Raw genomic sequence first — 23982 nt, 5'->3', positions numbered from 1 at the left:
CGCATTATCCTGCCCATGTAATTGTAACCCCTCTGTACAGTATCTTCACAAATAAAATAAAATTAAAAAAAAAAGAAATGGTGACTATAGGTGACTATAGTCATAATATTTGATATATATTTGTGAATATGGAACTGGTAACATAGGTATTTGAAAGATGAGAAAATAAAAGATATGACATTGGTCAAGATTAAATTAATCACAAGTTACATGTTAAATTGAAACTCCTTTGTACAACTACTTAAGTATTAAAAAAAGAGAAATAAGTGAGTATGAATTATAGTCACTCTCACTGCTTCTATTCAACAAGCCCAAGAAATTCTACTTAGTGCAATTATGCCAACACAAGAAATAAAAGCAATCATTGCATGTGTGATGCTAGAGATTGAACATAGGGCCTTCTACATTATTAAAGCATTCACCACTGAGCTATATCCATAGCCCAGGAATTCAAATCAGAATGGAAGAAGTAAAATGATGTCTGTTCCTGATGATCTGACCTTAAAATGTATAAACATCAAAAAATGTGATTCAAAGAAAGTTGATAATTCTCACAAGTATTCATTTTGTCATATGAATCTCAATTATAGAGATTAAATGAAATATTTATTGATGATAAAATAACATGTAAGTTCAAAAATAGTAAAAATAATGGAATTTGAGTTAGAGCTGAGGTAGTAAGCATTAAGTCAAATACACCAGCATTTTCTTTAACTTCATGTTTTCTTCATGCTAAACTAGCATATTAAAACCAGTTTCTCAAGGTAAAGATAGAAAATAAGGTCAGATAACCTTATTTTAAAATCATATGTTATATATTTTTAAGACTACAAACTTTTTCCCACCAAATGAATGATTATAAATGCAAACACTAATTTGCTTTTTTTTGTTTTAAAGATCAATTTTATTAAATCTCCCTAGAATGGCCTATGTCATCGTTTTGTATTAAAGGGTTTCTAATAATACCTTATATTTTCTACTTCTTACATTTAATTGTATGACCCTTAATAGTGTACCTGATAGAAATGACTGTCAGAACATAGTCTGAGAAACCAAGCCCTGGCAGGAGAGACTGTTTTGCAGACAAAAGTATTAGTTAGAAGTTAGGGGTATACCAGAATAGCATCTCTCCACTCCCATCCCCATTTAGACTAGATTAACCTGGTTGCCTTCTTGACTTATTACACAGCATGGTATAATTTTAAAATGTAAAACATAGCATATGTCTAGAGAATACTTTTACTTGTGAGAACACAGCTGCTTCCCATTAATTATAGCACTTAATTCCACCTTAAAAAATAATACTGGGGAATAGATCACAGCAGTTGCAATTCAGGGTTTTAGAACAATATGTGAAAATTAACTTATTATATATTTACAATGTAAATAACATGTCCAAGAGGATCGACGGAAAGTGATGGAAAAGAGGAAGTGTTCTAGCAATCCAAGCCAGTGTGTGGTGACTGTGAGGAGGAATGTTAGGTTTCACACAGTCTAAAGGATGCTTAGCACACCAAAGCATGCATCTCAATGTATTTATGATTCTTTTGCATGGGAGCAAGAATCTCCTTTTGTAATTTACATCCATAGATCAAATTTAGCTTCCCTGATACAAAAGTTAACTTGTTACCATTGTGCAATAGGCATATGAAAAGTTGAGAAAAAATAAAGAAAATATTGTTAATCTATCCTAATGCCTGAAATGTAATTTCTAACAAAATCACTGTTTATAAAGAAGTGCTATTAATAAAATTATAATCCATTGTTCCACAGTATTCAAATTTGAAGCCCCACTTTAGAAAACTACCTGGTGTCTACTAAAGGAAAAAATATGCATGCCATATAACCCAGAAAATTTACCCTACATACTTCTAGAATATATAGAAGTGTTTGCCAGCAGATATGTGCACAAATACTCAGAGTAATGATATTCATAGAAGACATTAGAAGATTGACAATAAGATATATGTTTACAGATACCCAAACTTGTAATTTACTTATGAAATGAATGGAATAATCCAGCAGAAATACTTTGCAAATCTGAAAAACATAGTTTTGGATGTAAGAGAGCCAACTACAAGCAGGGCACCAGTTCATGCTTGTAATCCTAGCCACTCAAGTAGTTAAGATCTGAGTATCACAGTTCAAAGCCAGCTTGGGCAGGAACGTATGTGAGACTCTTATATCCAATTACCCAACATAAAGCTGGAACTGGAGCTGTGTCTCAAGTGGTAGAGTGCTACCCTTAAGCAAAAGGGCTCAGGGATAGTGCCCAGGACTTCAATTCAAGACCCAGTGCAGAGTTTCTGCATGGCAAAGGACATAGCTAGCAAGATCAACAGAAAGCCCACAGATTGGGAGAAGATCTTTACTAGCCATACAACAGACAAGGGTCTCATATCTAAAAAATACTTGGAACTCAAAAAATTAAATCCCCCATCAACAAATTCTCAAAGAAATAACTGCCCAATAAATAAGTGGGCTAAAGACTTAAAGAGAAACTTCTCTGAAGAAGAAAGAAGGATGGCCAATAGACACATGAAGAAATGCTCAACATCCCTAGCCATAAAAGAAATGCAAATCAAAACGACATTGAGATACCACCTCACTCCAGTTAGAATGGCTATAATCAAGAACTCTAACAACAACAGATGCTGGAGGGGATGTGGACAGAAGGGAACCTTACTACATTGTTGGTGGGAATGTAAACTTGTTCAACCACTTTGGAAAGCAGTATGGAGGTTCCTCAAAAGACTTCACATAGAACTCCCCTATGACCCAGAAATCCCACTTTTGGGCATTTACCCAAATGGTTACAAACAAGACCACACTAAAGCTACCAGCACAACTATGTTTATTGCAGCATTATTTACCATAGCTAAGATCTGGAACCAACCCAGATGCCCCTCAGTAGATGAATGGATCAAGAAAATGTGGTATATATACACAATGGAATTCTATGCCTCCATCAGAAAGAATGACATTGCCACATTTGTTAGGAAATGGAAAGACTTGGAAAAAATTACATTAAGTGTAGTAAGCCAGGCCCAAAGAAACATAGGTCCCATGGTTTCTCTTATTTGCAATATCTAGAATATGTATGAGTCAAGCAGAAAAGGTCAGATAATGTGATGTTAGGAAAATGAACCCTTAGATATGTATTTTAATGTTTTTTCTTTCATGCATGTGTCTCTAATGCATTTATAAGATTATCTCTTTGTTGCTTCATATGTCCCTCCCCCACAGTATAACCCCTGCTTTCACTATATTTGATGTCAGTATAACTTATGGAGGAGATGGGGAAAAACAAGTTGTTTAAGGACACAGGTGGACCTGTTGCAACAATGAGAAGTACAAGTTGTCATGTCGAAAATGAGCTTTACAACGTTGGTGTGGGGGGGGGAGGATTAGGTGGGGTGTGGGGGGGAGGCTGGGAAGGGATGTGAAGGGGAGGCTGCAATGCTTGATAAGAAATGTACGCATTATCCTGCCCATGTAATTGTAACCCCTCTGTACAGTATGTTCACAAAAAAAAATAAATAAATAAAAAGACCAAGGACTAGCACGCACACACACACACACACACACACACACACACACACTAAGGCCACATACAAGAACATATATAGTGTATGATTCTATTTTTAAAAAGTTCAAAGAAAGCCATATCCAATCTATAGCACTAGAAGACAGGACAATGGCTACTAGTATGGAGGAGAAAGCATTTTGGATTATGTTTTATATTTTAGCTTTGATGGATGGAGGATATGGGAGTGCCATTTTATAAAGGACAATTCTAAATTGAAAACATGTATACTCTGTATGTTTATGAGTTCATGAATATTCTATTAAATAATTGAGTATTATATTTTTTGTTCATGAATATTCTGTATATTTAACATGTTAAATACACTGATTGTGTACAGTGATTTTATTATAAATGTTTTTCATTTCAGTTTATCAGACATTTAAAGTAATCCAAATATATCCTCATTGTATTGTATCAAAGTTTCATGCTGGAAGAGATGTAAAATCTAAATTCGTATGTTTTGGCTTTTCCTTAATATATTTGTTCTGGTACTGTGATTTGAACTCAAAGTCTCTTGCTCTTGGTTAGCTTTGCTCTCAAACTGGTGCTCTACTACTTATATCTCACACTACTTCCAGCTTTTTACTGGTTCTTTGAAGATAAGAGTCTTAGAGCCCACATCCTCAGATCTCAACCACTGAGTAGCTATGATTACAGCTATGATTACATAAGCCATCAATGACAGGTGATGTTTGTATATTTGAACCCCCATCTTATTCTCCAGTGGTTTGACAGCCTTTTTATAATAAATACGATCTATCATCTTGATAGTTAACCTACCTGAATAGGTGAAATGTGATGCTAAACAGCCAAGAAGTCAGTTTTTGTTAACCAAGATTTTATTTAGTTTGTTTGTTTATTGTTGGTCTTGGGGCTTGAACTCAGGGCGTGAGTACTAAGCTTCTTATGCTCAAGGCTTGCGTTCTACCCTTTGAGCCTCAAAGCCACTTCCAGCTTTTTCTGTTTATATGGTGCTAAGGAATGGAACCCAGGCCTTCATGCATGCTAGGCAAGCACTCTACTAAGTCACATTCCTACCCCCATCAAGATTTTAAACAACATACTTATAATGTAAGCCAAAATGTAAGCATGTAACACATATGTCTATAAATACAATTTCATGTTTCAAAATTACATAAATTTCCCTCCCTGCTTACAAAACTGAGGTAAATTTGGGTTCATATTCAAAGCATATTTAATATACTCTCATATATCACTTATATGGAAAGAAAGATGTTTGTATAAATATATATTATGGGACCATGCATATACAATTAAAAAAGAAAATAACCAAACTGAAACTATTTAATGGGCATATCTTCTGTCAGTTTATAAATTTTGATAAAATTTCCTTCTGAAAATTTAACTTTTTATAAAAATTTAAAAATGTGTAGTAAGCCAGTAATTATATATCTGTATATATTCATTCTCATTTTATTACTAAGAAAAAAAAGTAAAGGCAATTCCATGCCTTGCAAAGTGTTGATCATATAAATATAAATTATGAGAGCCTGAGGAGCCAAAAAATGAGTTTAAGGAAAGAACCCGAGGCCCAAAGAGCCACTAGCAACATATACTAAGTGCAGGTATCATACTCCATATCTAAGAGGAGCTTTTTACCTTGGAAATCTAGGGTTTTTTTCCTTCCACAATAACAGGTTATTCGTGTCCATACTATTGGTAGAAATTATGTATACAACCCTCATAATAATTCCAAAACTTCTCCTTTAATTTGTGGATCAACCGCATATAATTTTCTTTTCCTTCAAAATCTGCTGAGAAATACTACCTAAATGTTCCAGCTCTGGACACAGTTTCCACAAGACTGAGTTTATAGTCTGCCTTGAAATGAAAAATGGTGCTGATATTTGGAAAATGAAAAATTGTGAACTACCCTTGTGGTTGAGCCAATGCAATGTTCCAGTATGGCACAAATTGCTTGGGTCATATAAATCCTTCAAAAAGACAGAAGGGAGACCTGGGCAGGGGGCAAGCAAGTGGGGGAGGGGCTTTCTTCAAATTTAGTAATCTACTAAGTAACTTGAGGGAAGCTGAAAATATTTGGATCATTTGGCATGTGTAATGCCAACCACATACAAACCAGTGAGATAGTAAATCAATATTCTCCTTAAATTCTGAGACAGCTCACAAACACAAGAACATAGCACCTGCTGAGAAGTACTCCAAACAGAATTATTCAAACAAAGTAAATATTCAGACCATTAAATTGTCCTAAACATTACAGAGAGGATCTGTGAGACCTATGTAAATATTCACACTCATAAACACATGCTGAACTTCTCAGAGTAGATGGTACCTACCATCTACTATTTTTCAAGTGGAGTGTTACTTGAAAGTGTATAAGATTATATATATTTCTGTAATCTGAATACTTTTATATCAATGCTTTCTTTTTCTTTCTAGTCTATTAATGACTTCTTTTGATTTGGACAAGTTCTTAGTTATACATAGTAGAGTTAGAGTTGGTGTTTTCCTTAGAGTTAGAGTTGGTGTTTTCCAGGTTATATAAGGAATCTGTCAATCAAAAAGGCACAGATGTATCACTCAACAAAGTATTTAAAGACATACTCTGAGAAACACAACTGTCAGCCTCAGCCATAGTGTACTCCTATAAGAGATATTTAAAAGCTCTTTCTGGCTAAAGGTCAAGGACTCCTAATTTGGGCCCAGGAAATAGTAGGTAGCACAATAAAGGTTAGGCATCCCCAACTGCCTGCACTTTGTACCTATACCCTTGAACCTGAGCCAATGTCTCTTGAAGTTTCTGCTGCCCACTTGGAAGCCAAGAAGGGCTGTTCCACCTGCCAGGCATCAAAAACTCATATATAACAAGGTCACACCTGAACAATTCTGAGACAATGGACTCTCAGGGTACCTTTGATGCTACCTCTGGCCAACTTTGACCTCTTCTGAACACACCTGTGACTCAAGACTGTTATATTTGGGCATATATAATCTATAACGTTTATGGCAAATTTCCACCTTTCAGAAGATGGCTGATGAGGTACTGAAGTACTGTAATCCTGTAACTGCCAGATAACAAATCTTTCCCTGTTCTGTACCATGTGTGTTTATTTGGCACACACAGGTGAATCGTCCTATCTGACATGTGGACCTCCTGAAGTTTGAGTGTGAGGTTGAACATTCCAGTTGCACTCTAGCCAGTGACTATGTTTGGCTAAGTGACTAAGTCTAAGACAGGAATGCTCATGGAAGACTCCTTGCATAGGTTGGTTAGTGAGGGACTCCATTGACCTGATGCACTTTCTGATGTGGGCTACTGAGGTGGTAAGTAAATTTAATAATTTTGTGATGTTTGAGTTGTTAAATACATGACTTGTTAATATTTCTATATTATCAGAGTGCTTTTTTCAAAACTTTTAGTTTAAGTGATCATTTAATATGAAGAAGGGAGTCGGGTGCCAGTGGCTCATTCTTGAAATCCTAGCTACTCACCAGGCTGATATCTGAGGATGTGGTTCAAAGCCAACCCAGTCAGGAAAATCTGTGAGATGCTATAAGACTCTTATTGCCAGTTAAATACTTAAAAGCAAAAAGTGGAGGTGTGGGCCAAGTAGTAGACCTCTATCCTTGAAAAAAATGGCTAAGGAATGTAGGCTTTGAGAATATACCCTGGTATTGGAACAAAAATAAGATAAAATTCAATTCAATTGGATTAATAGAGAAGAAACACCTAGACCGGTGCAGGAGAATCAAAAGTTTAAAGCTAGTGTTAGCAACATAGGGAAATTTTGTTCCAAAACCTAATTAATTAATTAAAAAAGGATGGGACCAGAAGTCATAATTCAATTTTGGATTAGGAAATGATTAGAAGTTAGAATATGTTCTTTGCATGTGATCTGGACATGGAAGCCTAATTTTAGAAAAAAAAGAATCTATCAAAAATAGAGAAGAAAAATGTTTCAGTTTGAGCTCTATCACTGTATAAAATTACTTAGCATTTTCAGTGTCATAATTTTTCCATTGCAAACAATGGGAGAAATTAGGCCAGATTTATTGCCTTATTTTTTTAAAGCATTTATGTAACTACAGTTTACGGTTTTAACACAAAGAACATTTAGAATAAGATACTGAAAACTGTTTCTTAATGTATTTTCATTGCCTTCTCCTATCCTTGATTGTTCTTAGGCAGAATGAAATAGGCTGCATATATTCAACTAAAATAGGCCTAGGCAGTAATTGTGTTGGTTACTATGAAAATTAATTATAAACATAGGTAATAATGGAAATGAAAACTCTGACTTCAATGATAGCATAAGAATAGATCATTGTGAACAACAGTTCCTGAGCACAAGAACTATTTCATGACAAACAGTTCTTAAAGCTCAGGTGAAAGATAAAGTAAGAAGTTTTTCTTTTGTTTGATTTATTTTTGTATTTTAGGAAAATTGTCTTATTTATGTTTTGTTTATTTTTACCTGAAGAAAGTAAAGATGAAATATGTAAATTGGGCCAAATACAGAGATGATAAAGAGAATCAGGCTATACATACAATTTTATATGTAATTATATTACAACTAATCATAAATTTTCAATAATGGATGTATCTTGTAAGAAAGTACAACATCATTAAAGCCTGTCACGTTAAAACATTTTTATGTTTTCAATACACTTTGTCCATCCCTATGTTAAGAAAGAATAACGTTTAAGTCAAGGACCAAATATGTACTTTTAGTCGTAAATATCATTTTTATGAGTCATATGATAGAGTCTTCACAAAAGTATAAACTAGTGACATTTTATAAGACTATACATTTTATAAGAGGACAAATTCTAAAACTCAACCCCAAGAAACACACAGTGAAGTTGACCAGAAATCTTGGTTCTCCTTTTATAATTATTCAACTTGAAAAGATCCAAACTTAGGAACCAAGAATATATATATATATATATATATATATATATATATATATATATATATATCATATATATATGAAACATCTTTATGATTCAATCTATAGTTATAAATTGATTCACTCATAAATTGATTCATTTTTAAATTCTATTAAATACACATACATGGTATGTCAGTATTGTTCAAAATGACACATTTAGTATTTAGTAAGAAGTGGATACTGAGCTGGGCACTGATGGTTTATGCCTGTAATCCTACCTACAAAGGATCACAGTTTCAAGCCATCCCAGACAGAAAAGCTTATGAGAGTCTATCTATAATAAACTTGCCTAAAGTCAGAGTGGAGTTGTAGCTTCAGTAGTGACAGTTTAGAAAGCCCCAGGCCCTAAGTTCAATGCCAGGTACCAGAAGAAAAACAAAAGAAGTTGATGCTAAAAGTGAATATTAATTCATGTAAAAAAATCAAATAGCTCTAGGTCCTACACAGACATAACCATCTTTAAGAATTTTTATTCTCATCATTATCCAAAATAGTTTTTGTTTTTCTCTATCTGTTCAGAGTTTACAACATTGCTCAATATTATCAAGTATATCACACAAAATTTACAAAAAACAACGTATAGAGATATTCAAGTACGATTTAAAAATTATTAGGAGAAGCCATCAAAATTACCATTACCACTGTATCCACAAATGTATTTGTGATAGAAATATTCTAATTTAAGAGTGATGGATAAATTCACTCTTATTCGTTCCTGAATCTTATTTGACATTTAGGGTTGTAAGCCACCTGCCTCTAAGGAAATGGCAAGTAAACAGCAACTGTAATGATGCTGCAACCTCTGTGGTGTATCTTCACTAGTGAACACACTAGTTCAGGACATTAAAAGGAAAGATGCAAAATGACCAAAACACGCATTCTGCTAGAGTGGGTATGTTATGGAAAGGAAGAGATAATAGCAAAACACTGTTACATGATCCAGCAAATCCAAAAGAACATACAGCCTTGACTCAAAACTACTATGTCCACAGAGAAATGTTATTCACAACAGCCAAAGATGGAGGCAACCTAAATGTTCATCAGTCAGTAGGTTATAGACAAAGAAAATGTGCTCACACAGACACAGACACAGACACACACACACAGACACACACACACACACACACACACCACAAAATATTGTTTAACCTTAAATTAATACAATTCTGACACATGCTAAAGAGTATGCATGAACCTTGAAGGCATTATACAAAGTATAATTCTGGAGATGACTGAATTTTGTGATTGATGTTCGCACTTTTAGTCACTTAACTCTACACCTAAAATGCTAAAAGGGGTATAAACTTAGGCCATGTATATTTTGTTACAAGTTTTTAATAGCTAAACAAAGAAAAAAAGCATACTGTGCTCAACTCTTAGAATGTATATATCTTTTTGCTTACATAATCTCTATGCATCATTTGCTAGAATTGAAAGTATCATTTCATATTTCCATGTGTTCCTTCAGCCACACACAGTAAAAGATAGATGTCTTGTCCCATTTTGTATTTTATTTATGTTTTGTATTATATTTTCATTTCCACTGAATACTATATATAACCTAACATAATCTATAGCAATTGGTTCTCCACCTGGTTTTATTTTAAAGCATAGAGTTAGGACCACAAGAACATAGAGATTCAGAAGGTTTTTTGTTGTTGTTGTTGTTCTACCCAAGAATTTTCTTTACCTGCCTGATAATGCTGGTGAGAAATCTGACTGGGAACCACTTTTATATTTTACTTGGTATGGGGTCTCAGCTCAATGCTGACAGATAAACTGATTTTTTCAGGGATGCTGAAATACCCACTTCTAACTTTCCCATTAAAAAATATACACATTTAGGTCTAAGATTACTTTCCACACTAACTAATATAACATGAAAGCTTGACTCATCTGTCATCCACTATCTAAACCCTTGTGGTTAGCAAGAGGAAATAATGTATTCATTTTATACCTCGGGGCTTTATAAAAGCAGCATGATTGCAGACAGTCTAATAATCTCCATTGATCCATAAAATTTGATGGCAATATCATTATGAATCCATCCTAAACTGTAATTCCCCTTAATACATGCATGAATTATATATTCCAGGCATAGCATACATGGCTGAAATGATCATTTTTGAAGCCATTGAAAAATACACCTGTTTAACATATGAAGTACTTATCTCAAAAATGTATATGCTGAAAAAAATCTTCTAATAAATATATGTGAAAGAAAATCTTATGAAAATATCTTTAAAATTTTTAGAGGACATTAGAACCCTACATTTCGGTGAAGAAAATACTTTTTAAGTAGTAAATGTTACTAATTACCTAAGCATAGGTCCTGACATTTCTTGTTCTCCAAATCTATTTTTTGCATACACACACGCGCGCGCGCACACACACACACACACACACACACCAAGTTTTCTTAATATACAACTCTAAGCATTTCATTCTTATCATTGAAACAACAGCATAGATAAAAAAAAAGTACTAATTAGTAAAGTCTTTGATGCATTAAAACCAAGTCCAAACTGCTCAGTCGAGTGTTAATTAGATAAAATCTAATCTCAGCTAAGGTAGGCTTTGAAATGACCACACTGCATTTCAATAATTTGTTACATCTAAGTAGACAGCACAAGATGGCAAAAGGCTGAGATGTGTTCTGCTCTATTTAATTCTGCTTTAATGTAGTACCCAACAAGGGCCAGATTGCTGTAACCAAGACTGTATTAATGTGGCCCGTTAGCTGGAGCTGCTGGAGAATGGCCCAGGCATCTTCTTATTCTCTATTCCAGCCCTTGTGAGCCCGGCAGGATGAGAAGAAGGCATTGTAGGTCTTTTGTTCTTCCTGATGCCAAAAAAGATTCCCATGGTGACTTCTAGTCACAACTCTAGGCCAGAGCGCTCATCATGCTCCTTTAGTGGAGGGGATGGGAGGGGGGAGAGGTGATGAAGCGAGAGGAAAGATAGAGAAAAAGAAACAAAGAAATAAAGAAAGATGGAAAAGAGAAAGGAAAGTACATTCTAAAAGTAAGAAAAATCGTTAGCTAGAGATTACACGTGTATTATTCCTGATCTATTCCACAGCGTGGGCTTGCATTACCCTCAGTTAAATTCGTTATGGCTAGAACATACTTCTTCAAGAGGCTTATAACACTGGGACTGCACAGGGAGATTTACTATTCCTGGACACCTTTCACTTCTCTCTCTCTCTGCCTGATGAAATGCTCTTCCTTTTAATGTCCTCCTCATGGTCTTTTAATTTTAGCCCCTATTCATGGTCTTCTGTAGATCTTCATATTAGGGCGAGGTCTCCCATATAAGAATTTGAATCAAGCTGTATTTATGTCCTCACTTTGAGCCACATAAACATCACCTTCCTTGCAAAGAAGTTTAAATTGTGACTGCATATCATTGGTGTCTGAGTCAGAAATATTGTATGATCAATCTTTGTCTAATTCTGAAAAAAATTCATGAATATTACAAAATGAGCCAGTGGAAAAGTTTTGCTACAGTGACAAATATCTGAGAGAATAGTTTAAGGAAGTAGACATTTGTTATTTGGGCTGTCTGTATGTTCTTTATCATATATTCTGCTGTTGTTAAGTTCATGATCTAATCATTAGGCATCTGTGATTTTACTGTTGTATGTAACTACACATATACTACTACAATACTTTCACCTTCCAAGAACTTGGAACTGACTTCTTATTCTGATTATATGTACTCAATAATAGTATTTGTAAAAGCAATATACAGCCAGAAACCTAAACTATTTTATAGAAATATTTTAATATTTCAAAGTCAAGAAATTTGTGTAATTTACTATGCTTTTTTCCAACTTCTTCAATAGAAATTAAAATGAAGAAACTTTTTTGTTTGTGTGCCAGTTTGAACTCAGGGCCAGTGTAGTATCACTCAGAATCATTTTGCCCAAGACTAATTTTCTAACACTTGAGCTGCAGCTCCACTTCTGGCTTTTTTAGGGTTAATTGATTAGAGTCTCATAGAGTTTCCTATCTGGGGTGGCTTTGAACTGTGATTCTTGTATTTCAGCCTCCTGAGTAGCTAGGACAGGACTGAGCCACCAGCACCTAGCTCAATGATGAAACATGATTAACAGTTTATATATTAAATTTTTAAATGTAGGAAGAGTCATTGTGTTTCAAAAGTCTATTAGCAGGGGCTGGGAAGGTGGCTCAGTGGTATAGTGCTTGCCTCGCATGCAAGAGGCCCTGGGTTCAATTCCTCAGCATCACATAAACTGAAAAAGCCAGAAGTGGCACTGTGGCTCAAGTGGTAGAGCACTAGCCTGGAGCTGAAGAGCTGAGGGACATGTCCGTGTCCAGGCCCAGAGTTCAAGTCCCACAACCAACCAAAACAAAAAAAAGTCTATTAGCAAATACATAGGCGAAAGTTGTTGGAAATCTCTAAACTAAGATATGTAATTTTTGCCTTCTCCCTACATACTGAGCCAAAAAATACATTTAAATAAACTTTGTTCAAAGATAAGTCTAGCATGTGTGCTATCAATTTAAATCATACTTCTCTGGATGAGAGGGCAATTTCTATTGTTTATGGTGATATAATTAATACTTCTTTCAAAATGAAAATCTGAAAAGCCACTGACACTGTATAAAGCTGGACAATGGTCATGCTTGCCTGGAACCAATAGCTCCCTGTACCTTCAGTCCTGGATTGATTTCTCTTTCCACCTAAGGATATAGAAAGCCTCATAATACAAAAGAACTCAACAACTAATACAGGGAACTAAAAAATGTAAAGAGCATTATAATTAGCCATAATTAGTTGATGATAGAATCACACACAACATAAATTATCAGAAAATAAATGGAAAGCCAGGCATGGTGGTATAGTCTGGAGTTCAAGGCCAGCATCAGTTATCACAGGAAGATGCTACATAATGTACCATGTGATTTTTTTTTGTTTCTTTTGTATGTTCTGCCCCCATGGTATAATCCCTGTTTTCACTACATTTGATTCTGGTGACCTGCATCTTGTATATACATTTTTCTAATTTGGGGAGGAAAAGGGAAATAACAAAATGATGACCTATTGTAACAATGAGATGTACAAGACACTATGTTGAAAACGAACTTTACCACTTTGCTTGGGGGGAGAGTTGGGGAGGAAAGGGATGGTAGAGGAAAAACAAAGGAGGAGATAACAATGTTCCATAGGAAATGTATTCATTACCTTACTCATATAACTGTGTAATTGTAACCCCTCTGTACATTATTTTTGCAATAAAAATATATTAAAAAATCAAAGACATGGTCATTTTTTTTGGTTGTTGACCTTGTTGTCATCAGTGTACTTACTGTATCTAGTTCTTTCTTTTTATTTTATTTCATTTTTCTTTTTCCTTTGGTTTATCTCTGCTTATCACTGTCCTTGATTCTGGTACCCTGTGTCTTTTTTATGTTTATCAGATTTGGAAAGAGAAGGGAAATAACAAAATGGTGAAACAAGGACAAAGGATGACTCAATGCAACAATGATACTCAAAAGACACTATGTTGGAAATTAACTTTACAACTTTTGTTGGGGAGGGTGTGAAGGAAGGGATAGTAGGAGAAAAATGGAGGAGATAACAATGTTCAACAAGAAATATACTCATTACCTTACTTAGGTAACTGTAACCCCTCTGTACAATACCTTGACAATAAAATTTAAAAAATCAAAGACATTTACATTTTTAAAATAAATTATAAACATTTGAACTAGATAAAAAGTGTTGGTCTCAACCCCAACATTGACTATTTAAAGAAAACCCATGGAAGAATGGCTATCAGAAACAAAGACAAGGATCCTATGCTAAAAGAGAGAGAAATGCTAAAAAGTACTTTGGTTATCTACCCAAATGATCACAAATAAGACCCTACTCAAGCTACCAGCACAACTATGTTTATTGCAGCATTATTTACCATAGCTAAGATATGGAACCAACCCAGATGCCCCTCAGTAGATGAATGGATCAAGAAAATGTGTTTTATATACACAATGGAATTCTATTCCTCCATCAGAAAGAATGACATTGTCCCATTTGTTAGGAAATGGAAAGACTTGGAAAAAATTATATTAAGTGAAGTAAGCCAGGCCCAAAGAAACATAGGTCCCATTATTTCCCTTATTTGCAATAACTAGTATATGTCTGAGACAAGCAGAAATGGTCAGATAAGTTGATGTTAGGTGAAATGAACCCCAAGATAAGGACTCAAATGGTTTTACTTTCTTGCTATTGTTTCTAACATATTTATAAAATGATTTCTTTGTTGCTTTGTATGTCCCTTCTCCATGGTATAACCCCTATTTTCACCGTATTTGATGTTGGTATAATTTGTGGAAGGGAAGGGAAAAACCAAATAGTTTAAATTTTAAAAATGTACTCATTACCTTGCCCATGTAATTGTAACCCCTCTGTATGGTATTTTCACAATAAAAAAAGAATTATTAAAAAATCAAACAATCTATAAGAAGAAAGTAGAGATGGATGCTCATGGTTCACTCCTATAATTGTACCTATCTAACTGGGGTCTGAGGTCTCCATTCAAACACAACCTTGATCTTACCTCCAATTAACCACAAAAATCAGAAGTACAGGTGTGGCTCAAGTGATACAGCCTCGAATGGAAACAAAGCCAAACAAGAAGTCTGAGTTCAAATCCCAGTACCAGCACAAAACATTTAAAAAGAAAGGGAAAGATTTTCTAGATGTTTAAATAATCCAGGAAGACATGATTGTTACAGCAGAAGGTAAAGCTAATATTTGATAGTTATACCAACTTCAAAAAGTCTAAAAGAAGTAAAGCAGACAGCAGTGTGTGAGGGGGGAGGGGCAAAATGTCTTTACACTTTGTTTAATGATGCAAAGAAACAATGAAATACATTTTTTCACAAAAATGTATCAATTTTCCTTACCATGTATTAGAAAATTCACTCATGTAGAAAAATTCCTTCACCACTGTTTTTGAATACTGCTAACATGCAATGTGCAAAAGTAGGTTTTTATAAGTTCCCCCATCCATGGCGGGGGGGTCTGTTCCAATATTCCCCGTGAATAAATGAAACCACAGGTGTTACAACATGCTATGCATACTATTTTTTCTAAATGTACAACCCTGTGATAAAGGTTAATTTGCAAGGTAGGTACAATAATTGACAAAAACTAATAGTTACTAATCAAATATTAACAAGTGTAACAATATACCATGATAAAAATCATGTGCATGTTCCCTCTCTTTCTCTCGGTCTCTCTCAGTGTGTGTCTTTCCTGTCACTTGCTTTCACTATCTCTTGATGGAGACAAGACACATATTGATGTCTTTGGACCACAAATGACCACAGTTGAAAAAGAGAAATCAAAATTGTAGATAAGGGAAGGTACCTATTCCAGTTTTGTCATCTGTATCTCTATTGCCTCTGCTTCATTGATCATGATTATATCTTCTTCTGTAACACCATCCAGTGTCACACTGATTCTTCTGAATGGCATTCTCTGAACAGGACATGTCCTTTATCCTCACTGCCATCCTTGGCTTACATTGCCAGCCTCATGGGTTTTACTGCTCGTGACAATCCCAGCCAGACTTAAGGTCCTTTCTCCCTCAGCTGCTTATATGTACTTCTATTATATTAATAATGAGATATCACATCATAAAATTGGTCTTCAGTAAATCCTGCTTCTTAACAAAAGAAGAACATTTCTTACACATTTTTATTATTTCTCTGGTTTATCCAACAACTAGACACTCCATAATTACTCTATGAATGAAGGCCATGGGAAAAAAGCATTAAAACCCAGTCATTGTGATAAAAATAGTACAATAAGCTCATATTGTGCACTTTAATAAGAAAAACAGAGCAGATATTATTTAAATTTCATCTACAGGGCAATAAAAGACAGTCTCTTTGAAAGTGTGAAATTCAATCATCACCCTGTTAGAATGATTTTATTTGAAAATACTACTATTAATGTATTTGAGCATGTGTTTATTTTAAACAAAGATGAGCAATTTAATATTTAGTAATTTGAAGACATACTACAAATTTAGATTATTTCTGCTACCCTATTCATAAAGAATCACCAAGGTATTCCAACAAGCCAGTATTATTTGTAAATATGACTTGAAAAAGCAAAAGGCATTAACAGAAGAAATCAAGTAAAATTCAGCTTTATGCAACTTAAACATAGAAATGAATGCATATATGTATACACACACACACACACACACACACACACACACACACACACACAATATTAAGTTTGACACTCCAATACAGCCAACCTCCATCATACAACTCTATTACTGTGCAGAGCAGTATGAGCCTGAAAATGTGTTCTCTTTTATATACTTGGTATATATATATTTAATTGGACATCTGAAACATAAGATCTGTGTAGGGAACTAATGTACCGTATTCCCAGAAATATTTGTGATAAATATAAATTTATGAGGAATAGAGGAAATAAGAACGGGTACTTTCTAGTCTGCGTGTAGCTCAGCAGCTAAATATCTACATATTTTTCTAACTTGTTAAAGATTTTTCACTCATCTTTCAAGCAAAAACATTTCTTAACAACAAGAAGAAAGGTTCAGTTCATGACATACATTAATTGAGTTGATGGACAACAACATTAAGTTAGTAGTATTACTTCTACTTTACAAGTAAAGAAAATGAACCCAAGGACATTAGGAAATTTGTATCTGCAGCATTCTATGGCTAATAAGTAGAAGAGTCAAGTACACATCATTGTGGATCTGTGTCTGTGCTATCTGTTATGCACATCATGTTTTCCCATATGGGAAAGCTTGCTAGTGGCACAAGATTCTTCATTTAATGATGAATGACGGGCAGAAACATCAATGGAATCACTTCTAGTGTGAAAAGAATTCAGACCCAGTAGAGGATCACATCACAGTGCATCTCACAACTCAGATCTTTCACTGGGGAAAAGTGGGCTTCAGGTTGAAGGCAGCAGATCTCAAAGTGATCTGCCTCTAAAAGGAAGTAGTCTATTACCTTCTCTTAAATAATGCAGGCTTCAGTTATTACTTCCTGCCAGAGTGACAGTTTAAGCACAAGGCATTAAAAACCTGTTTTCTTCTCTTCCCGCTGTCTGTTATTTATTGCCTCATATACTACTTGTCTGCAAGTGATGGATAAATATTTGAAGGGAAAGATGCATCATTTTGGATGCCCCATGAAATTCAAGATGGATAAAAAAATCAATGTTTTAGGCTCATCTATTTTTAGCTTTCGTTCTATAATAAGGTTTAATAAAACAAGCTTTTAGTGCTTTTAAAAAAGTTACACTAGTAAACAAAATAAAACTTGATCATATCAGTCTCTGCATCAATTCTTTAAAAATCAGTTCCTATTCTAATATTTCTCATTTTTGTTGCTCTCAAAAAAAATCCCTTAAATAATTAGGCTGTGCTTCTGAATACAAGATTTTGAGAATGTGTTTCACTTTTGAGGATTGTGTTCACATGACAAGCCACAAGACAAGCAATTAATTAATAGCAATAAAAACTCAGCCACATGCTATTTTGAAATTAGGGAAAAGCTACTAAATCTTTCATGCTCAACCCTCACCCCAAACAGGGTATCTCTCATTCAGGATAGTCTTGCATTCCCAATCTTAGCTTCCAAAGAATTACTACTGTGAACCACTATGCTTGAATTCAAAATAAAAGGAACATTATAAGAACCATCATGATAGGTCTTCTCTCTGAAATATTGTCCCTCTCCTCACCTTCTTAGACCTTCGCACAAAATGACTACATCAACAATAGTTTTCATTTCACCTGACAAAATTGTAACCCCTCTTTCCCAGTATAGTCTCTTGTTCCACCTCTCATTACATCTGTTTTATTAATTTCAAGCATAGTATATCTACATATATCTATATATGGATATATTTTAATGGCAGTCTCTCCAAACTAGAATATAATCACCATGATGACTGGTTAACTTGATTATTATTCATAATGCTCCAATGTCTACAGTACTCAGCGCTACTACATTGTATTGGTTTTGTGAACGTATTGAATCTTGACAAAAACGCTTTAAGATAGAATTCTATTTTTTTGAGGAAACTAAAGCTGAAAATTTCACATGATTTACAAACATTAATAGGAATTTTGACTGTTCAGGCCAATTGATGGACATCACTCCCCACAGGTGAAAGACCTCTATTTATTGCATTACTAGGCAAAGGAATTACCCCAATCAAAATTTGTCTAACTGTTCTACTGACTTGTCTATTTTGTACTCAATTATGAATTGGTTGAAAAGTATTAACAAGAGCATATATCTCTCCAATATCTTTTTTTTTTTGGTCGGTGGTGGGGCTTGAACTCTGGGCCTGGGCGCTGTCCCCATGCTCTTCAGCTCGAGGCGAGCACTCTAACCGCTTGAGCCACAGTGTCACTTCCGGTTTTCTAGTGTTTATTGGAGATAAGAGTCTCATGGACTTTCCTGCCTGGGCTGGCTTTGAACTGACTGGTTCCCTTTCAGAAGATCATTCTATAGATGAGCAGAAACTTCTGGAATGGACACCCCTAGGTGGCGAAGGAGATTTCAGAGCAGGGAGACCACTGTACTACCCTGGAAACTGATGTGTCTACAGCTGTCATAGCCACTTTTAGCTTATCCAAGTAGCCTGAATGTCACAAAATATTTGCCCAGACCAAGTAAATTATACACATTATGTTTATGTAAGAATGTTATCTAAGAGAAAAACATTGACTACATGCAGATCTTTAAACTTCCCACCATAAAAAACACACACTAAACAATATATGTATCTTTCATTTTCCAACGTTTAAGTCCTGTTTACTTTCTCTTTTTACCTTTCTTATTCTAGTACCTTTAGAAAGTAAAGTCAAGGGATTCTGTTTCATGGTATATGAAATGTCCACATTCATTTTCACTTATTTTTTTCTTTCACGCATTTCAAATAACCATTAGAGCCTAAGCAAAGATTACACAACATTTGAGGAGCTCAATGTAGAGAATGAATTTTGTTAGAACAGAAAGAATAAATTTTGCTAAAAGAAAGGGATGGTGTGTTGATAGCGTATCTAGTTCAAGGTTAATATCTTAATTCAAAATAACATGGAATGGGTAAAAGAAACCACAGTTATCTAGAAGTTTCTTCTTTTCCTGCTGGTTATTTTCTTTCAATCACTTCTATAGTGTACAGTGATAATGTGACACATTGTAAGAGTGGAATTTTATTTGTAATATAGCTGAATACCTTTACATTGATTGATTGCCACTATTTTTATATTCCTTTGAATATAAATGATGCTTTTCTTTCACGATCTAAAGCACAAATTGTAGGCACTGACTAGATATGTAAATAACATGTAACCATGACAAATCTGACCAATGAAAGACATACACCAGGTTCCTATGGGAAGTGTAAACAAGTACTCACAGAACCTCCCTTGTCAAATAAAAGAAAACCCTACCAGGCTGGCCATGCTGGAGTGGTGAGCATTCCACAGATTGAAAAACAAATCCAAACACCCCAAGTAGGTGAAAAGAAGTTGAATGAATTCTTTACCCAGGGAACTTGGAAAACTTTGTAACTACCACCAAGATTCTGTCTGGAAGACATCTGAAGTCCTAGTTGCTACTTGATTGTTAAACAGATAACAGATCATATTACCATACTACAAATAGGCTACAAATTTCAACATGTGATGTGATGTGCCATCTTTTTTCTGTTTGACACATTCTTTAGCAAACACAGAACTACTTTAACAATGAAGTTAATAATTTCTATCCCTCACCCTATCCACCCCACAACTATACTGACCTATTTCTCTACAGGCTGCTAAAGGAAATGTGAAACATGACACAAGTGGTGAATTACATTCTTCTATTCCTGCCTTTTGATCAGGAAATTAACAGCATAAAGAAAACAAGGACGAATTCTGGGAGAATTAACCTAGCAGAAATTTATACAGGGAACCATTAATTTTTAAATAAATTTATAAAATTTATCTCTCACATTATATAAAAAATGGTGAAATTTTCTCAAAAGGTAAAAACAAATGAATAAAGAGGTATCCTTTTTATCATATCAATAGAGCAAAATACCTACTAAATAATAAGTAGTGACTGAATTCAGGGCTAAGGCACTGAATTTTGTAATTTAAATAATGTGATTTTTTATGTTGGTCCTAGGGCTTGTTGGTCAACTCGGGGCTTGGGTATAGTCCTTGGGTTTTCTGTGCTGAAGGCTAGTGCTCTACTGTTTGAACCACAGCTTCACTTCTAGCTTTTTGGTGTATTTTTTAGCAATAAGTCTCACAGACATTCCTGTCCAGACTAGCTTTGAACAGTGATCTCCAGGTTTTAGCCTCCCAAGTAGCTATGATTACAGGAGTGAGCTACCAGTGCCCAACAAAAATAATACTTTTATCTACAAAATGAAAATATATGATGAATAATGTGTCTTAGAAATATGTAGTTTTGTTTTTAAGTAAGTGAGCATTACAAAGATTTTTCATTTATACCAGAGGAAAACCTAGAATGGAGGCATAGCTCAAGTGGTAGAGCTCCCGCTTTGTATGGAAAAAGCTAAGGGACAGAACCTAGTCCATGAGTACAAGCCCCTAAGTAGGCAAACAATGAAATCCCCATATTTTACTTGATTACTGGCATTGCAAGCACAGGAGCCATCCAGTCTCCATATCACAGGTGTACAGGAGGTAACAGAAGGGAACCCTAAGCTCCAAAAGGAAATCTCACCAAAGAGGTTAATGACAATCATTGCAGGAGGTAACTGCCTAGTAAATAGTTATAAAGACATCGGATTTGCATTTATTTCATGGCCAGAGATGTTGAATATTTTATTTCTTCTTTTGGAAATCTCTATATATTTAGAGTTGGAGTTGTTGTTTCTTTGAGGACTTGTTTTTTGGGGGGGTTAATTTTTTGAGCTCTAAGTATATTTTGGATATAAGGCCCTTGTCTTATATATAGCTAGTAAAGGTCTTCTTCCAATCTGTGGACTTTCTACTAATCCTCTTAACTATGTCCTTTGCTCTGAAGAAAATCTTCAGTTTAATGTAATCCCATTTATCCAGCCATTCTTTGATTTGTTGTGTTTCTGTATCTCTATTTAGAAAGTCTTGACTTGGAACAAGGAGCCCATGAGATTCTACCTAACCCTGGGTAGAATGGCCATTATGAAAAAAATGAATAATAACAGATGCTAGTGGAAATGTGGCCAAAGGGAATACTACTAATACACTCTTGATAGAAATGTAAACTTGTTCAACTAACCTGGAAAGCAGTATGGAGATTCCTCAAAAGACTAAACGTAGACCTTCCCTATGAAAATAGCAATCCCATTCCTGGGTATGGGATTGGGTAAATACCCAAATGACCATAAACAAGGCCACACTAAAGCTGCCAGCACAACTATGTTCTTTGCAGCATTATTTACACCAGACCCAAAGAAACAGGCTACATGGTTTCCCTCATTTGTAATAACTGGAATATATCTAGAATATTGTTAGTAGAGGGTCACAAGAGCTCAATCACTATGTGCATTTGACCATATAAAATGATGCTTACCAAACTCCAATCAATGGAACCAAGAGTTTTTGTTTTTGTTGTTTTTTATAAATTTTATGGCTTAAAGTTATTTATTTTTCCTTTCTCCCCCCCCCCTTCCTTGGTTTATTCCCTTTTGTCACTGTTTCTCTTTATAATTTCTGTACCCTTTGTCTTTTATATAGGTTTATCTGATTAGGAGAGGGAAAGGGGAACCAAAGGTGAACCAAGGGGAACCAAACGAAACAAAGGGTATCAACAGTAATACTTGCTAATGACTATGTTGAAATGAACTTTACAACTTGGGGAGGAGGGTGTCAGGAAGGGAAAAAGTGGGAGAAAATGAGGGAGAGGTTACAATTGTTCAAAATGAAATGCACGCATTACTTGACTTATGTAACTGTAACCCCTCGGTACATCAACTTTACAATAAAATTTACGTTAAAAATGAATAAATAAAATAAGTGAAATAGTAAAAATAAAATAAACACATCAGATTTAAAATCTGTGTGCCTACACCTTTCTAAAAGATTGTTTTTGTGATTATCTTTTATAAGAAATGTGTGCATATATATATATATAGGTATTATAGTAGAGTATAAAATTGCCAGCATTCTGACTGCAATTCTTTCAGACCATCCATCTATTGTGCAAATTAAGACATCTTCTGTACAATGTCTAAATGATTACTCAAGAGAATGAAAGGAATGTTCAAAGGAATGCTTAAACAAGTGATAAAGTTTATTTTTTCTTTATTCTGAACCATTGATGCTGCGGCTGGAGATAAACTGCTCTCAGCAATTGTTCAGCCCTCACCCTAAAGGCACATTAACTAAAGGTCAGACCCCTTCCATTAATCAACTACAGACTCACTAAGACCCTAAAAAAACTCATCTAAGTGTCTAGTCTTTCTTCCCACATCAAAAACAAATGCCCAATGTTCTGAATACAAATATAATGTACACTTCATCTCTACATTATTTTTGTGATAGCAAGGGAGTAGAGTGCTGGTATATCAACAATTTCTAGTGATTAGAGAAATTGCATCAGGGAATGAAAAGTTGTTCTTTTTTTAAATTTTAATAAACAAAAATGCTTATTTTTCTCAAAAATTTTTAAATTGTGAAAATACCTTACAGAGGAGTTACAATTACATGGGCAAGATAATGAGTGCATTTCTTATCAAGCATTGTTGCTTCCTCCTTTGTTTCCCCTTCCCATCCCCTCCCAACTCCACCCCCCAACCCCCCTCCCCCGCCAAAGTTGTAAAGTTCGTTTGTCCACATAACGACTTGTACATCTCATTGTTGCAGTGGATACACCTGTATCCCCATTCAAACAATTTGTTTTTACCCTTCCCTTCTAAAAATTATGCCAACATCAAATACAGTGAAAGCAGGGGTTATACTGTGGGGGAGGGACATACAAAGCAACAAAGAAATCATCTTACAAATATATTAGAAACACTTGCATGAAAGAAAAACATTTGAACATTTATCTTGGGGTTCATTTCACCTAACATCAACTTCTCTGACCTTTTCTTCTTGTCTCTGACATATACTAGCTATTGCAAATAAGGGAAATCATGGGACCTATGTTTCTTTGGGCCGGGCTTACTTCACTTAATATAATTTTTTCCAAGTCTTTCCATTTCCTAACAAATAGGGCAATGTCATTCTTTCTGATGGAGGCATAGAATTCCATTGTGTATATATACCACATTTTCTCAATCCATTCATCTACTGAGGGGCATCTGGGTTGGTTCCACATCTTAGCTATGGTAAATAATGCTGCAATAAACATAGTTGTGCTGGTAGCTTTAGTGTGGTCTTGTTTGTGATGATTTGGGTAAATGCCCCAA

This window comes from Dipodomys ordii, unplaced genomic scaffold, assembly GCF_000151885.1.
Source record: "Dipodomys ordii isolate 6190 unplaced genomic scaffold, Dord_2.0 Scaffold30, whole genome shotgun sequence".
NCBI lineage: Eukaryota > Metazoa > Chordata > Mammalia > Rodentia > Heteromyidae > Dipodomys > Dipodomys ordii.
The sequence above is the reverse complement of the archived record's forward strand: the minus strand, read 5'-3'. Positions refer to the sequence as shown.